Source organism: Telopea speciosissima, chromosome 2, assembly GCF_018873765.1.
Source record: "Telopea speciosissima isolate NSW1024214 ecotype Mountain lineage chromosome 2, Tspe_v1, whole genome shotgun sequence".
Taxonomy (NCBI): Eukaryota; Viridiplantae; Streptophyta; class Magnoliopsida; order Proteales; family Proteaceae; genus Telopea; species Telopea speciosissima.
In genome coordinates, this window is record NC_057917.1 from 28080336 (window position 1) to 28098228 (window position 17893).

At 39.0% G+C, this 17893-nt stretch overlaps 1 protein-coding gene across 1 annotated transcript in view; it reads right to left on the bottom strand.

Annotated features, from left to right (window-relative positions):
• Positions 1 to 11603: 11603 nt before the first annotated feature.
• Positions 11604 to 17893, bottom strand: part of LOC122652624 (leucine-rich repeat receptor protein kinase HPCA1-like) — a 58527-nt gene continuing 52237 nt past the window's right edge. Inside the window, exons 20-21 of the mRNA XM_043846416.1 lie at positions 16970 to 16972; positions 11604 to 11615 (exon numbers count right to left, since the gene is read on the bottom strand). The gene's annotated coding sequence lies outside the window, so the exon portion shown is untranslated. The remainder of the gene's footprint in view (positions 11616 to 16969; positions 16973 to 17893) is intronic.

Genomic DNA, 17893 nt, shown 5'->3' on the forward strand with positions numbered 1-17893 from the left:
ATAGTCTGTGATCAAAGTATTGGACGTAGGACAGATCGTCCAAACCACTATAAATTGTGGTGTGACTGCTTCAATCTATAAATCGTTGTGTCATATGTCGTAGGATCATCCAAACCACTATAAATTGTGGTGTGACTGCTTCAATCTATAAATCGTTGTGTTGTATGTCGTAGGACAGATTGTCCGAACCACTATACATTGTGGTGTGACTGCTTCAATCTATAAATCGTTCTCTCTCTCTCTCTCTCTCTCTCTCTCGCACTTAGTTTACAACAAGCAACCGGTAATATCCCCCATGGCACTATCTCTGTTTGTTTCATATTTATTTTCTGTCATATGCCATTATGTGATGTTAGGACTTCTTTGGGGTTTAACTTTTGTTTGTTATATGTTCTTTAATTTGGTCAAAGTCCCATTCACCCACTCTTGGGTTGCATTCGATCCTACAACTCAATTTTGACTGCCCATGATAAACAAAGACGAGGGCTACAAATCCTAATGATGTTTCAATCAATGCAATGACGCAGGTTACCTTGACTTGCCCCAATGTTATGATGTATTCTTGATAGCATATAAATTTTTATGCTTGTAGTATTTCCAGACACCATGTGAATGTAAATTTGAACAGTTAAGGTTTTTAGGTAGATGCCATCAGATCTAGGTCTTGTTTTGTAATAGTTATAACTTTGAGAACGATAGAATGGAATGTACATATAAACCCTATCAATTTTAAAGTTTTCTATTGTAAAATTCATGATTGATGAATGGATGTTTTGGATATTTCACCCCTTTTGTTGTCATGTTTTGACACAAACCGACTTTGTGCGGATATAGATAATAGAAGCGAAGGGTTTTGTCCTGTGTGGTCCCAGTCAGGTTTGGCGATTATGGGCCCAGCCAAGTGTAGCGCCCCCAAATTTGGGTAAAAGGTATTGGTGCTATCCCTCACGGGCTGCCGTGTGATAACGGTTGGTCTTCCTTTTCTGTTACTTTCTAAATACGTAAACTATAAATATATGAAAGTCTTGTAGTAGAGGAAGAACTAAAATCACATTTAACACTTTAACTTATATACAACTAAACACATGTATTTACATCTTCACATCATCTGTTGCATTTCTACTATCATCACCTCAGGTACCTTTTTCAGCATCTATCAAGTTCTTACAACATCTAAAAGGATATCAAAACATCAAAAGTCTCTAATCTCTCTAATTATCTGCTCACAGGGACTTATGTCCTTTCCCCCGTCTCTCCTAGCACAATCAGCATACTGGGACTCTACATGTACATGCTATATAAACAATCACAATATTATGGTGAGCTCAACTAGCTCAATGAGAAAGATGCAGTTCATATCATACTCAATGGATAAAACAAATCATGCTATAAACATTTTACCATCATAAATCTATCAAATCTAGAATATCATATCTGATCATACATTAGCTAGCATTCATGATACTTAAAACAATGAAAACATCGTTTATATTTTACTTTCTTTACTATGGCCAATTATGTCTGGCCATCTGTGTAAACTACCACTAAGCTCTGAAGGGTGAAGATACAACAGTTTATAACTCTTGGGACCTACTCCTAATTACAGTCACCATAACACTGGGGAGGATCCAACTCTATGTATATATAAGGGACAGTTTGCTCCTAATTCCAGTCACCATAGCACCAGGAAGGACTATCATATATACCTAGCCTACTTCTTGTTCAAGATACCATATCACTGGGAAGGGCATCTATCTTCCTAAGCACATGATCTCCACCCTAACCGGTCACCAAAGCATCGGGGAAGATCACACCCTAATCTCTGTGTACCTCATCCAATACCTAAACCCCTACTGGAAAAGGTTGGCAGTCATAGTATTTGTTGTTCCTTTGTTTTATTTACTCTCTTTTCTTGAGCCTCTATTGCTCCTTTATTTTCTTTGTTTACCTCTACTTCCAACCCACACTATACCAGTGGGGTGGACATTAGGGGGCCCCATTATCCTTCCATTCCTTTTCTTGAAGTAGACATTGATGAAACCTTCAACTTTAGTTCTTTGCTGTTCACTTAGTTTATAATTACTCATCTCACTTAAGCATTTCAAAAAATAACATTTCATTTTACTAAATCATAACATGATCTCAAAGGAAATGATATACACATAAATATTGGGAAAACATGCAATGATATGATAAACTTCCCCTCATATGGGTGTCTCTCTACTATACTTGTATCTCTATAGTTCTCAAACAGTGGTATCTGCTAGCTCACTGACGTTTTTCTGGATCAAACTGGATCCCTACATAATATTTTCATACATATTAGATCCTTCTCTAACTGTTCTTAAAATCGTAGGTGAGGTCCCCTACCATTTTCACTTAACAACCCCTAAAAAATAGCCCTCTTTGGTCAACCAGACGATGTACCAGTTTACCCCTTTAACCACAATTGGTCGATCGGTTCCAGGGAAATTAGATCAAGATTGGATTTTTTGCCACTTTTGCCCCAAGAACACTGAGATTTCCTCTCCTTTCACTCTAAACCCTCTTAACACATTAACAACACTACTAAGGAACTTTCTAACTATTCAAAATAGGTCAGAAACACCCAAAAGAATCAAAAGGAGCTTAGGGTGTATCTTTTGAACTCAAAACCCAAACTAAAGAATTTTCCCTTCATTCCTTTTGATCCAAGGGCCTTTACACTTTAATCGGAAATCTGAATCCTCAATCCCTTGCTTTCAATTTCTTCTCTTTCTCTCTTTGTCTTTCTTTTCCTCTTTTCTTTATCTTTGCTCTCTGGTTTTCCAACTTTTAGAACAAAGTGGAATGAGCCCAGTTTCCACTTAATAACCCTTATTTTTATCCAATCGATCGACCGCCATGACCACTAGTCAATCGGTTCGTCAACCGACTCCCTACTGAAATAGGGAGCATGATGTAAGTGGTGAAAGTGAGTTTTAAAGATGTAAGTGGGAAACTTTAATCAATAGAATTTTTTAGAGTTCAATCATTTTCAAGACTTTCGTGATACGAAAGGCTAGTCCATTATCTACCAGATCCATACTAGTATGAGACGGCTGCTCATTGTGAGTTTACCCTGTGGCCATCCGGTTGACCGGTACATGATCCAATCGACTGGATCCTACCTTTTTAGGATCCTGGTCCTTTGACCCTTGCCTATTCAAATCGGTAATATCACACTTGATGAAAACTTGATCATCCTGATTCTTTTTCCACTAGAAAGGTAACTCAATGACCTTCATTTCTTGTATTTAGGGATCTTTTCAATTCTAGATAAAAGATATTGTAAAAGTCATGTAAAGTCATTGCTTCAGTGGTGGTTGTGATGACGAATCAGACTGCATCACAATTGGAGAGGATGTTGGGGCACGAGTGATTACACATTGATGGCCATTCACTGAATTCTCCTTCGAGCCTTGGCTATGATATCGCACGGGCTAGCTGTCTTGACCTTGTGCATTTTTGAACGATTTGTTTTCAATGACCTTCCTCGTAGTCATGAATGCTTCGAAAGTCTTGAGGTGTTGGTCATGAAAACAATCATAATATTCTCTACATCATCTCCACTTGTTCTGCTTCTGTTGGGTGGTTCCACATCTTTGAGACTTCTTCTCTGAACCTCATAATGAAATGGGAGAACCCTTCAGTTGGCCCTTGCCTTAGGGTCTCCAACTCTCGGCGGTTGATATCAACCTTGGTATAAATGAATATTACTTGGTAAAAGCTTTCTCAACCACTGACCAAGTTTGAGTCTCTATCTAGTCCAACTGCGTCAACCATCGCGAAGTGGATCCAGTGAGCGAATTAGAAAATGCCTGCCTCATCTAATTTTTAGCAAGATTCCAAACCTTTACCACAGTTGTAAAGATTTTAAGGTGGTCTTTAGGATCTTCAATCCCATCAAAATTGTTGAGTTTCCATTTGAAGTCCTCCGAACTGTGGATTCTGGGAAGAATCTCATATTATCATCTTCAAATAAGTCCTCACTTTTCCTGCTACGAACAGCGGCTTCCAAATTCTCTGCTTTCTCCCTCATCCTTTCTTGTCGTTCGGTCTCAGGGAATTCTTGATGAGCGCTAGCCACGACATCTTTGTCGTCTTTTATGATCATTCTAATTGGAACTCTGGAGGCTATTAGAGTTTCTGGTGGGGTTCTCTTAGGGTCACCGAAGGTAGACACAGTTTCAGTCCTCTGTTAGGCCTACACTGCTTGTAGTAAATGTACTATGCACTGTCTAATTTTTGCCACCTCAGCCTGTAATTGATTCACTTTCTGGTCCAATTGTACTTCTGGTATATCACTGTTGGATGGATCCATGGTGTCTTTATCAGGAAATGACCCGGTTGGACTCTGGCTCACAAGTTAAGTAGAGAAAAGGGAGATTTTGAAATCTCTAGTGTATAGAGGGAGTGGGGACCGGATCAAACTGATTCAGGCTAGCGGTTAGCCTATTGCCGAGGCGGGTCCATACAGGTAGCGGGAAATTTCCTTGACGTGGAACTGTGTCTTACCCGAGCAAAAGAAATTTATTTCAGGACATAAAAATTTTTGATCTATTATGGACAACATTCCCACACAAATATGTACAAACAATGTTATTTCACATGACAACCCATTGTTTGCCTTTGATCCACCTTCCTCAGGTAATTGGTGGTATGACTACATTGTCATGTAGTAAGGGATATCGGCATCCGTATTGAATTCAAAATGATTTCCCTTGTGAGAGGGAGCAATATCCACACGCCATTAACATGTGACTGACGTAGTCATACCATAAATCCTTCATTGTTAGGTGGTTATTAGGCAAAACCGGTGTTACCACATAAAGAACAAACCAAGTGACTCAAATAAGATCGACCCCCGTGGTCAACCTTTTACTAGCATACGATCCTTTTTTACCGAGGGACAATCCGAGCTTCTCTTTTGTAGGCACACTACATCAGGTAAAGCATGTCCACCAAAGTCTTAATCTAACGAGCACACCTGGTGGCTCTAATAAGAATATCTTGGTGGTTAACTCTTTGCTACCATAGAGTGTCTTTTATTGCAGGATAAATCGAGCTTCTCTTTTGTAGGCACGCTATAGTAACTAGAGTCTACCAACAAAGATTATAATCAAAGCACCAAGCAATCTACAAAGTTAGTTTGTGGTGAATCCTAGTCATGTATGAACTAATTTCCTACATGATGCATGCAATAGGTAGGCTGATAGGACATAAAAGGTCATCCTTGACAAAACCGTTATACCTATCGCTTGTGAAAGCGAGTCGTGGGTACGTAGTTCCTTTGATATACCTGGGAAATCGATCAGTCAGTCTTAGAATGATTAAACTAGTGCCTTTTTTTTAGTATTGAATGTACCCCATAGCACACTAGTGATCATCCTCACTCATGATTCTAAACCCTTAAAGTAAATAGAAAGGTAATTACCCATGACTACACATGGGGTCCAACAATTAAACCATATGGCTTGTGTTTTCCATGCAATGTGTGTGTGCAATGAATGCAGTGTAGAAAGTGGTCATCAGTGAAACTCAGAGTATTTAGTATGATGTGCCTCCCCCTCCCCTCCCCGAGGGTAGAGGCACAACAGAGAGTATCCTCGTCACTTGATTTCACTTCGAATAATCATGTATAGGAAGCTGTTATCATTCGATCTCAGAGTACTTAGTATGATGTGCCTCACCCGGTGGGGTAGAGACATAAGAAGGGGTACCTTCATCGTTTGATTTCACTCCGAGTACGATACATGATGCAGTTAGTACAATCATGGTACAAACAAAGTTATCAAACAAGTATGTTATCACATAAACAATATATGAGAGAGAATAATATTTGCATTTAATAAAAGAAGCATCTAGTATTAAAAGCTTGACCATAAACTTTCCCCAACGGAGTCACCACTGTAAGGTTCGACAAAGACAATGCGCCGTATCGAGGCCAACCCTCTTTTTTTTTGGGGGGGGGGGCACGCAGGACTTACTAGAGGTTGGTATCCCTCTCTAGAGACTCAATTGATTGTTTGTGGACGTTGACATGAGGTCACGTCTATCCAGGGTGCGGAGGAATGCACACTTTAAAATAACAGAAGGGAGTCACCACCTAGGTTGTGAAGGGCCTAGAACCCTGAAGATGTAGCTCAAATCCTGGTTAAGGGATATATGGCTACGATTGATTCCATGTGATCTAACAAGAGAATGGGTTAGAGGTCAGGTTACGAAGATGGGAAGGGTTTACACATCCCACTCCGCCCGGAGGAGCCAGTCTTTTGTGTTATATAACAAAATACACAGTTATTATATGATTGAAATATCATGAATCATGAGAAATTAAATATGCAAACCAACATAGAATGGTAAAATTGCACAAACACCCCCTGGAGAACAAAAATGCAGGAAAATGCATTAAAAGTCATATTTGAACATCACCATTGATAAATATGATTAAATACATTAATATCATGTATGTAAGGTGTTCCAAACACCTAAAATGCAAACAAGCATAAGATGGTAAAAAGTACACAAATACCCCCTAGAGAGCAAAAATGCAAGAAATGCATTAGAAGTCATATTTGAACATCACCATTGATTAAAACATGACAGAATGCATTAATATAATAAATGTGAGACATTCCTAACGTCTAAAATACAATCTAGCATAAAAATGGCCATATTGACCATATTTACCAAAATACCCCTAGAAGGTAAAATTGATATTTTATGTGGATAAAACCATATTTAATTATCACCACTGATCTTAACATAATTAAAACCATTAATATAATATATGTGAGACATTCCTAATGTCTAAAATGCAAACAAGCATAAAATATCCATATTTACCAAAATGCCCCTGAAAGGCAAATTTGATATTTAATGTGAATAAAATTATTAATGCATGGATGTGATTACGTTTCGGACCTAACAAAAAGGGTGAACATATTTTTATGAAAATAGGTACCATGACGATACAAGATTCGACAGGGTTTTTTTTTTCCAGAAAAACATAACGGCATAAGGGCTGAGAAGCTAAAATCCTAGAAAAAAAGTAATGACTGAGGGTAGCTCAACCTTATGTCCGCCAGTCAGATCGTTAGTGAAAATAACGCACGCACTCATTAGTAAAACTTTGGAAAGCAAGTAATGACTGAAGGTAGGCTCAGCCTTGCATCCATCAGTCAGGTCGTTAGTGAAAATGACGCAACCACCCATCACTAAAACTTTGGAAAGCAAGTAATGAAAAGCAAGTAATGACTGAAGGTAGGCTCAGCCTTACATCCATCACTCAAGTCGTTAGTAAAACAACGAACGCACACATCACTAAAAATCCTAGAAAACAGGAATTTATATTTTATGTGCAGTTGCGATGTACAATGGGCATGTACACGCATAGAAATCATATGAAACACCCTAACTGATATTGATATGTACAATAAAACATGTTATTTTAATGGACTACATTATGCCAAATGTAAAAAGATAAAAATACCTAGATTCGACCTTCCACAAGGGTAAACGGAGAGAAATTCCATACAAAAATTTCAGCAGCGCTTCAGCTCTATCAGACGGGATCCGTTGATGAGATGCGGGTAGAGAACCCCGACTTATCAAATGAACTTTTGTTGACGAAACTCGGGTAGAGCTTCGACATATCAGGAAGATTTTGTTGGAATCCGGGATTCAGCGTATCAGAAGAACTTCATCGAAAATCAGACAGTACTTTGGCGCAGGTGGAGGAAAAAAGACTACTGCTCTCTCACTTAAAGAACTATACCTCCTAGGTAGGGTAGGGTAGGTTTTAGAAGTTGATCACACATGGACTTCTAAGACCAAAACTGGGGTAATCCCACTCTTGTAGATTCGGGACATCAAGGGACTTTTCGCATAAAGAGGGGATCGGGTTGTGTCGAGATAACTCAGACAGGGTAACAGAGAAAAAAAAATAGGAGAGAGAAAATCCCAAAATCCAATTTTGGAGTGAACATTGCTCTCAAAAGAAGTGAAATTCGGAAATAGGGGCGAAAAGTTATATTTGGGAGAGAGAGGCTCTCCTTTTTAGGAAAATGAGGAGGTGAGTCATTCCACATGTGGGGAATGACTCACCACTCCACGGATCAATGGAAAGTTCCACGAATACACACGTCTGGACAACCGCCTCAACCTCTAAGGTGGGCCCAGACCCTTCGATTTGGCTCAAAAATGTGCATTTTTTCTGTTTTGGGCACAATTTCGCGCTCGAGTGTCGGAAATTGATGAGTAATACAATGGTATAAAATTTGGTCTAAGTTTTGCAAAAAAAATAACTTAATTTTGAGAAGAAAAAAAAAGACAAACACTAATTTGATGTTGGGGAATTCTCAACAGCCATTTTGATTAATGCTCTTGCACCCTTGGCTAGCATTGAACATTTTGCATTTAAAAACACTTATCCAAACCTTATCGGGGTCATAGTGGGGTTTGTTAGGGGGTCTAGCCCTTCCTGAAAGAGAAACTTCGTCAATTCACATCAGGTTGTCATTATTGCCGAGGTGATAAAATTCAGGGTCTACAGAATGCCCCTCTTTGGCCGAGGCCTATGCAACTGCCGAAGGGCAAAAGCAAAAGAGCACCTTCTTTTGTCGCCCAGAGCATGCCTACGCTCAACATAGTCATACCACCTCAAATGACTTTCTTATAGCTTATCATGTATCAAAGCTACTAGTGAAACAATATGATGGTTCATGAGAATGTGCATCGACTATAGAGCTTTAAATCAACAAACAGTGAAGAATAAATTCCCAATACCCAACATTGATGAATTTATGAAATTAAAGATAAAGTTTGCTTTTATGGGGGAATTAAAAAGGAAAGTTTTGAGTTAATACAGGTAAATATACTTGAGTGATACCAAATTTCCCCTTTTTAAGTTTGAAGGCAATAATAGAGTGCCCAAACAAAGTGCCAATTCTTAACAGAGCACATCCCTTTCTCTAATAATAAGGTAAGCTTGGGTCCCAAACACCCTTTAAGAGATAGGGCAATCGTCACTCGATAGCTCCTTTTGAAATCGATTTGCTCAATAACGAAGGTCATCATCATCAAGAAAATGAGAACGCCCTGATCCTTTGAGAGCACAAAAAAGCCTGGACCCTAGCTGTTTGCTTTCCTTAGCTACCTGGGAAGTAAAGGAAAGTCGAGCAAGAGGGCATTACGCATGCCATGGTTTCGTCATTCTTTGTATGTATGACCACAACTACCTTTGATTTCACTTCCCTTCCTTTTCCTTTATTCCCCTTGCAACCAAACAGTGCTATGATATTTATGATAAAAACAATCATGCGGAACATTCATGGAGATCAATGAGCATACACATAAATTATGGAGATGCAAATGGCGTACCTTGATCCATGACTGAAGTAGAAAACTTGCTTTACGATCCCTGTCGCACACGAACGTTGGTCTGTCCTCCCCTCTTCCACTTGACTTTAGGTTTTCACTAAGAAGTCACTTAATAGGCCAGTGACAATTATTTATAGTGGTGAGGGTAGGGACCAACCCTGCATAGAAACTAGGATTTCCTTCCCATTAAGAAAACAATACTTTAGGTCCACACATGGTAACTGGACTCATACTATTAAGGCAGCTCCCATCAACACAACTAAATCGATTTTAATAAAATCAAGTGGGACTATGCCAGCCCACCTTATGGAAATCTTACAATCTCCCACTTGGGCTGCATATGTCACAAGTTTTGTTTTGAAAACCATTTTAAAATGACTCTCCGGTTTAAATAAACTGATTGTGGCTACAAAAGACAGTGTTGAATGGAATACACCTTAAACCTGATGCCTTGGTCCGAATGAAACTATAAACACCCAACAGTGCAGATCATCACATCTAAAGAGACATGGGACCTAACACATCAAAGTGCTTATGGCCTCACAGACTTGGGTTGTACAGTATTAGAGTGTGGTATGAAAATTGCATGAGACCGTGATCAGCATGCCAAATTCCAAATTGGTCCAGGCTCAGAAACCGAATGAGCCACATGAGACAAAATTTGGAGGTCTCATTAACCGCAAGCGTCACTCAAAACACTTATGCTTCACCTAAGGAAGCTCATTGGGACTGGATCCAGATGTCCCAAGACACTAGCACCATTTCTCAATCCAAGTGAGACTTTTACTAGTAACTGGATGTGCGTGTATTGACTGGAACCTCGAATACCGAATAAGGTAAATACACCACATATAGCCTCAATTTATTCTGTAGGAGGCAATTATTCAAGTGTAAACACATAAATAAATGGCCATAAAACAATGCATGTATTCTCAAGAACAGTAATAATAAGATGGGATAACTGAAAATCAAAAGTAACTGAATACATAAGTAAAACTCCCACTAATAAAGTACATCAAAAGAGCAAACTAATCCCATTTTAGTAACATGCTCCTGAAAAACTTTTGGAGTCAAACCCTTAGTGAGAGGATCAGCAATCATAATATCTGTAGTGATGTGCTCCACTGTGATCTGTGACTCCTAAATTTTCTCTCTGACGAGAAAATACTTAATGTCAATGTGTTTGGAACCAAAAGTGTTTCTGCAGTTATGAGCAAAACGAACTGCAGCTGAGTTGTCACAGAACATTCTCAGTGGCTTAGTTATAGAATCAATAATATGTATCCCTGAAATAAAATTCCTCAACCATAATGCCTGAACAGTGGCCTCATAACACGCCACATACTCTGCCTGCATAGTAGAGGATGCAGTAAGTGTCTGTTTGACACTCTTCCAAGATATAGCCCCACCAGCCATGAGGAAAACATATCCAGATGTAGACTTGAGATCATCTGGACATCTTGCAAAATCTGCATCAGTATAGCCAACCACATCAAGAGAATTAGATCTTCTATAAGTAAGCATGAAATCTTTGGTACCTTATAGATATCTCATGACTTTCTTGGCAGCTACCCAATGCGTTTCACCAGGATTGCTCAAGTGTCTACCAAGTACACTAATGATATAGGCAATGTCAGGCCGTGTACAAACTTGAGCATACATCAAACTACCAACAACAGATGCATAAGGAACATTCTTCATCTGATTACGTTCCAATTCAGTCTGTGGACACTGAAACTTAACAAATTTATCCCCCTTCACAACAGGTGCCTTAATAGGTGAACAAGCTAGCATGTTAAATCTTTTCAGTATCCTCTCAATGTAGCCTTTCTGAGACAAACCAAGGACGCCACAAGACCTTTTACGATGAATCTCAATACCCAAGACATAAGAGGCTTCACCAAGATCCTTCATATCAAAGTGACTAGATAACAACTATTTTGTCTCATGCAAAAGACCAACATCATTACTGGCAAGGAGAATGTCATTGACATAAAGCACAAAGAAAATGTACTTACTCCCACTGATCTACAGATAAATACGCTGATCCACCAGATTTTCCTTGAAACCACAAGATGTAACAACTTTATCAAACTTGAGGTACCACTGTCTGGATGCCTGTTTCAAACCATAAATAGATTTGTTAAGCTTACATACAAGACGCTCACTCCCAGTCTGTTCGAAACCAGGAGGTTGCATCATGTACACATTTTCTTCCAGATTTTCGTTAAGGAAAGCTGTTTTGACATCCATCTGATGAAGTTCCAAATCAAAGTGTGCTACTAAAGCTATAATGATTCTAAAAGAATCCTTGGTCGAGACCGGTGAAAAAGTTTCCTTGTAATCTATGCCTTCTCTCTGGCTGAATCCATTTGCTACAAGTCTGGCCTTGTAACTTTCAATCTTGCCTTTGGAGTCCCGCTTGGTCTTGAAAACCCATTTGCAACCAATCGGTTTACTTTCTCCTGGCAATTTCACCAAATCCCAAACACCATTGATTGACATGGAATCCAATTCCTCCTGCATAGCAACCGTCCATTTTGAAGAATTTGGACCACTAACAGCTTGGTCAAAAGTAATTGGATCAGTATCCATGCCAACATCATACTCATGCTCTTGCAAATAAACAACATAATCATCAGATATAGCAGACTTACGAGCTCTTTCAGATCTCCTCAAGGGAACATCAACTACAGGTTGGTCTTGAATGTCATCAACTACAGGTGGTGCAGCTTCAACTACTACAAGCTCCATAGGTTCTTGAGTGGGAACATTATCTTGTACAGTCTGAGGCTGTACCACTGTACGCGAATGTGTCAAGGGCACAGGCACAAGAACACGCTCCTCCTCAAAAACCAAATTACGTGGTTGAGCAGCCTGAATTTCCATATTATCTTCAAGGAACACTGCCCGATCAGATTCCACAACTCTGGTAGAATGTGTACAATAGTAAAATCTGTAACCCCTTGATCTTTTTGAATAACCAATAAAATGACCACTAATTGTTTTAGGATCAAGTTTCCTTATCTGAGGATTAAAAGGTCTAACCTCTGCTGCACAACCCCAAACATGTAGGTGAGACAAATTTGGTTTCTTGCCAGTCCACAACTCATAGGGAGTTTTGGGAACAGACTTACTAGGCACTTTATTCAAAATATATACTGCTGTTTTTAATGCATCACCCCACAAGAAATCCGGTAAAGATGAATTGCTTATCATGCTTCTGACCATATCCATAAGGGTACGGTTTCGCCTTTCAGCCACCCCATTCTGCTCAGGGGATCCTGGCATAGTGTATTGAGCATCAATACCACATTCTTGTAAGAATCTAGCAAACGGTCCATGGTTGCGCCTAGTTTCATCATAACTGCCATAGTATTCTCCACCACGATCAGACCTCACACTCTTTATCTTCTTTTCCCTTTTAAGTTCTGCCTCAGACTTAAAAATTTTGAAAAAATCTGAGGAATCTGATTTTTCTTGAATAAGATAAATATAGTCAAAACGGGAAAAGTCATCGATAAAGGTAATAAAATATCTGTAGCCACCCATGGCAGCAGGAGTGAATGGACCACAGATGTCTGTATGAACCAGCTCTAGTACCTCACCTTTCCTGGTTGTACCCTTCTTTTTAGCTCTAGTGTGTTTCCCCTTAATGCAATCAACACAAGTTCCAAAATCTGAGAAATCCAACTGAGGAAGAGTACCATCCTTAATCAACCGTTCTATCCTCTGTTGGGAGATGTGTCCTAAACGTCTATACCATAACATAGAAGAATTCTCATCCAGCTTACCACGCTTAGAACTAGAAGCCATATTTGTAACAGCATAATTAACAAGATTAGGAGAGGTAGTGTCCAAATCAACTTTATAAAGGTCATCACACAATAATGCAGATCCAACTAAAAGAGAACCAGAATAGAGAGAAAGTTTCCCACTGCCAAAACTAAAAGTGTAACCACAATCATCAAGTTTAGAAACTGAAATCAACTGCCGCCTAAATGACGGTACATAAATCACATTGTTCAAATCCAAAACAAAACTAGTAGAAAAAAGTAATCTAACTACTCCTATGTATTCAACTTGGGTCTTCTCTCCATTCCCCATGTAGACCACCATCTCTCCTTCACTTGGTTTCCTCCTGTTTCTTAGTTTTTGGAAATAATTAGTGATGTGAATAGTTGCTCCAGTATCAATCCACCACGAATCAAGGGAAACACTTACTAAATTTGATTCAAGACACACTAGAGCTAAAGGTGTACCTTTCTTCTCAAGCCATTTCTTGTGTCCAAAACAATCTGTCTTCCTATGCCCATCCTTCTTATAGAAATAACACTTTCCCTTGAAAGCTTCACTCTTTGGTTTCAAACTTTGATCAGTTTTCTCAGATTTTGCCTGTTGGTTACCTGACTTCTTGCCTTTCCAATTTTTCTTGAATTTCTTCTTCTTACCCCCATTATTGGAAACAAAATGGGTTGAATTTACTTTCTCCTTTTTCTTTCTTTCTTCTTCCTGCACCAATATGGTAGTCATCTGCTCAAGACTCCACTCTGCCTGATTAGCACCATAGGAGCTCTTGAGACTTTCAAACTGTGATGGAAGTGACTTCATAATCTGCCACACAAGAAAAGAATCTGATATGGTCACTTCCATCTCCCCCAACTTGTTGGCATAGTTGGTCATCTTCAGGATATGGTTGCATACACCACTTGTACCATCATACTCGGTGTTTGTGAACCATTCCATGTAAGTACCCTTTTCAGCCTTATCATGTTTGGTGAATTTCTTGCTGACAGCTACAAAAAAATCCTTAGCCTTTTCAGTTGCAGGCACACTCTTCTTTATCATCTTGTTCATGGTGTCCTGCATGATCAATAAGCACAACCTATCTGACTCCTCCCATTTTTCATAGAGAGCCTTTGCTGCAATGTCACTATCAGCTGTGGGCTTGGTGGGCTCATCAACTCTCAGGGCAAAATCAAGCCACATAATCCCAAGAGTAATAATAAGACGGCCTTGGAACTCCGAACTTTGATCTACAGGCCTAATCTAATTGATCGCTTAGGTAAAATAAACTTCATCCAATCCCTTCATCCCACTGGGCCGCTCCATACAAAACCACACACATTCAGTTGATAGATATAGAAGCAAAACAGAAAAGATCTAGTTCTAGCTTTGTACGAATTAATTAAATTCTTTAAATTCTTTAATTAATGGGCCATTCCCAGTTGGATCAATCAATTTGACTCAGGTTTTGTCCAACTTATAAGCGGACAATTTTGAACAAATCAGAAACCATATAAAAGGAGACCAGTTCTGAAAACAATTTCCATTGCTTAATCTTTAAAGACATTGGAATTTAGCTAAGATATGGGTCATAGTTACCACTTACCAGTACATACCTATCCAATAAGAGTGACTTGGCCATCATTCCCTGTTGAATATTAGAGCCTATAGAGATTCAGAATCATTATTATTATATAGAGAGAGGATCGATCTCACCATCATTTACCCTTTTTTGTCATGCAATCTTTCAGATTAAGTTGAGACCCATCTGTATGGTGGTCCTGATCCTATAAATAAAATGCACTAAGTATAGTCCCATAAACCTTGATCTAGGGCATTCACCAATGAAGGGCATTCACCAATGAAGATTTGACAATAAAAAAAAAAATGATAAAAGAAACATTATACAACTACTTCATATACCACATACATAACCCCTTGCTCAATGTCGACCTACAAATGCAAGAAAATCCCAGCAAACCTACAATGCAATTTTGCAAGAACAATGAAAGTATTCTTCACCCATCCTCCCCAATGAAAAAATTCCAAATCTAACAAATTCGAACAAATGGGATCCACAAGACTGAGCATGCATCTCAATCCACAAGAAAGATCAAATCATCCAGGGCCTTTCCTGCACTTCGCATAACCCTCATCGTGTTCGTCATCGAAATCCATTTATATGTTGATCTACAATTCAAAACACAACACTTTTAGATCGAGATATAACATAAATTCCTCACATGAAAACCTCATAAAATAACTCTCCTCGTATCCTTACTTTATAACTCAAGTTCCATTAATATGTGTCTAGCGCTATATAATTCAATATATAAAAGAAGATACCAATCAGAAATCCACCTGATTGCAGGCTTAAAATCCCTCCAGAGCCTAACCTGGAATCCTCTAGGCCTTACATTACTGAGTCCACAGCAGCATTTGGTCTGAAATCCACAGAACCAGTAACATAAAAAGTTTTTTTTTAATCATCAAAATCATGGGGTGGTCTTAACCTTTTACATATATTTATAGCTTTACTAAAAGCTGTCTCAAACTCAATCAAGGAAAGGCTAGAGCCAATCCTGACCAGATTAAAAAAAAAAAAAAAGAATAAAAAACTAACTCTAGATTCTCCAATTGCAGGCTGTGATTGGTGTCCTAATCTGACCAGGATTCTGAGAAAATAAAAGAAATATACTGAAAACAGGACTGGAGTAACCTAATACAGCCTGACTACTGACAATTTAATAACAATAAAACAAAGAAAATACAGCCCAAACAAACTCACACTCACCCCCCCCCCCATGCTGCCCCCACACACTCACCCACCCCTTGTTGCGCCTACACACTCACACACTCACACTCACCCCCACTCCCACCCCATGCTGCCCCTATACACACTCACACTCAAGCGCAGTACTGGTTCCTTAGAAGGAGAAATATTACAGCTATTTAAAGCAATCTATGCACACTCATGCAGTCCAATGTGTAAATTATGATTCTAGTAATCAAGTTGCAGACTTCCTCTCAAGATCACATAATGATTCCAGGGAGACTCAATAGAAAAACAAAACAGCAATCCTAAACACAACAAAATGCAACATTCAGAAATTTTATCATTACAATTATATCTTGTCATTACTGTGTTAAAACACACAGTAATCTTCCAATCATTCTTAGTCATGTCCACAGAGAATCAACTACTCGATTAGCTTCTATCTTCGTTTCTATACTTCCAATAACCTGTAGTGCAACAAGGAAAGTAGAATTCCCCTCGCACTCTGGGAACTTGGTGGTACAAGAGGAAAGGGAAACAAGTGTTAAAAAAAGAGTTGCAAATAATACTTGCATTTTGGGCGCAACCAAAGAAGCTCGAAGGAAAAAGAAAAGAATAAGTAAGTCAATAAAACTAGGGACCTGGCTGGACTCCATATACCAGAGTCAAACTGAATTATAAACTAAAATGTGGGGATGAAAAATAAAATTGACCCCAAATATGCATGTGAAGGTCATCACTATTTTTTTCATTACTCTACACAAGATCATGCTACGCATGAAATGAAAGAGACTGCAGCCCTCGCAAACTAAAACTGTCATGACCATCCTGAAGCTATGCAAATAGCCAAGTTGTTTATGCCTGGAACACTCATTGCTAACAAAATTTATCATGAAAGCTTGCATTCCAGAGAATCATGTCATGACAACAATATGCACATGAAAGAACCTCACATGCGTTCAACTCCACCTTCAAGAAAATCAGAACTAGTTTTAGGCCAGCAACCATCTACACGTGGAAAAGCTTATGAACAAGAACAAGGGATATCTTTCTGGAGAAAAAGGTTTCCTGACAAATGAGAAGACGGAATTCAACAGTACATGGATTATATTGCTTACAAGGGCACAGTTGCGCAGAGTCCAGGAGAAGATTTTTCAGCAAAGCAACCAGGATTATCAAACACTCGAAATCATTTTGGCTAAGAATAATATAACAAGAACTAGAATTAATTAGGATGAAATGCAAGCAACCCAATAAAGTAGGTAGAATTAATTAGGATGAAATGCAAGCAACCCAATACAGAGAAAGAGAGAGATATAAAAGAGAATAAGAAAATCACCTTAACCAACTGCCTTGCCTGACCCGGTCTTCACTGTCCACCATAATCCACCTGGAAGAAAAACACAACAAAAATTTTAATCAATAACTACAAAACCTAAATCGGACAGAGAAGCATAAATTTTTTTTAAAAAAAAATATACATCGGTGGTCTGAGCTAAGAGAAGAGCGAGAGAGAGAGTGAGACACAGCAGAGAGCACGAGAGAACGAGAGAGAGAGAGAGAGAGAGACAGAGACTGCGAAATAGCAGAGAGCAGAGAGAACGAGAGAGAGAAATAGCAGAGAGCAGCAAGTAGAGAGCACAGAGCAGAGAACAGTTGGTACCTGGAGGTTGAAGGCGACGGCGAGTAGAGAGCAGAGAGCAGCGATCGAGTTTCTGGAGGTTGAAGGCGATGCAACGATCGTTGGTGAGCTTCAGTGCCCTTTCCCCTCTCCTTCTAGGTCAAGTTCGTTCGCGAGATCGTGAATTTAGAATTAGGTTTCAAGAATCACCAAAAAAGTCTCCTATTTATATCAGGTACCCCAAATGGTAGATTCTTGTTGGAATTCACCTCATTAAAAAATGCCGGAGTCAATTTTACGTTGAAATG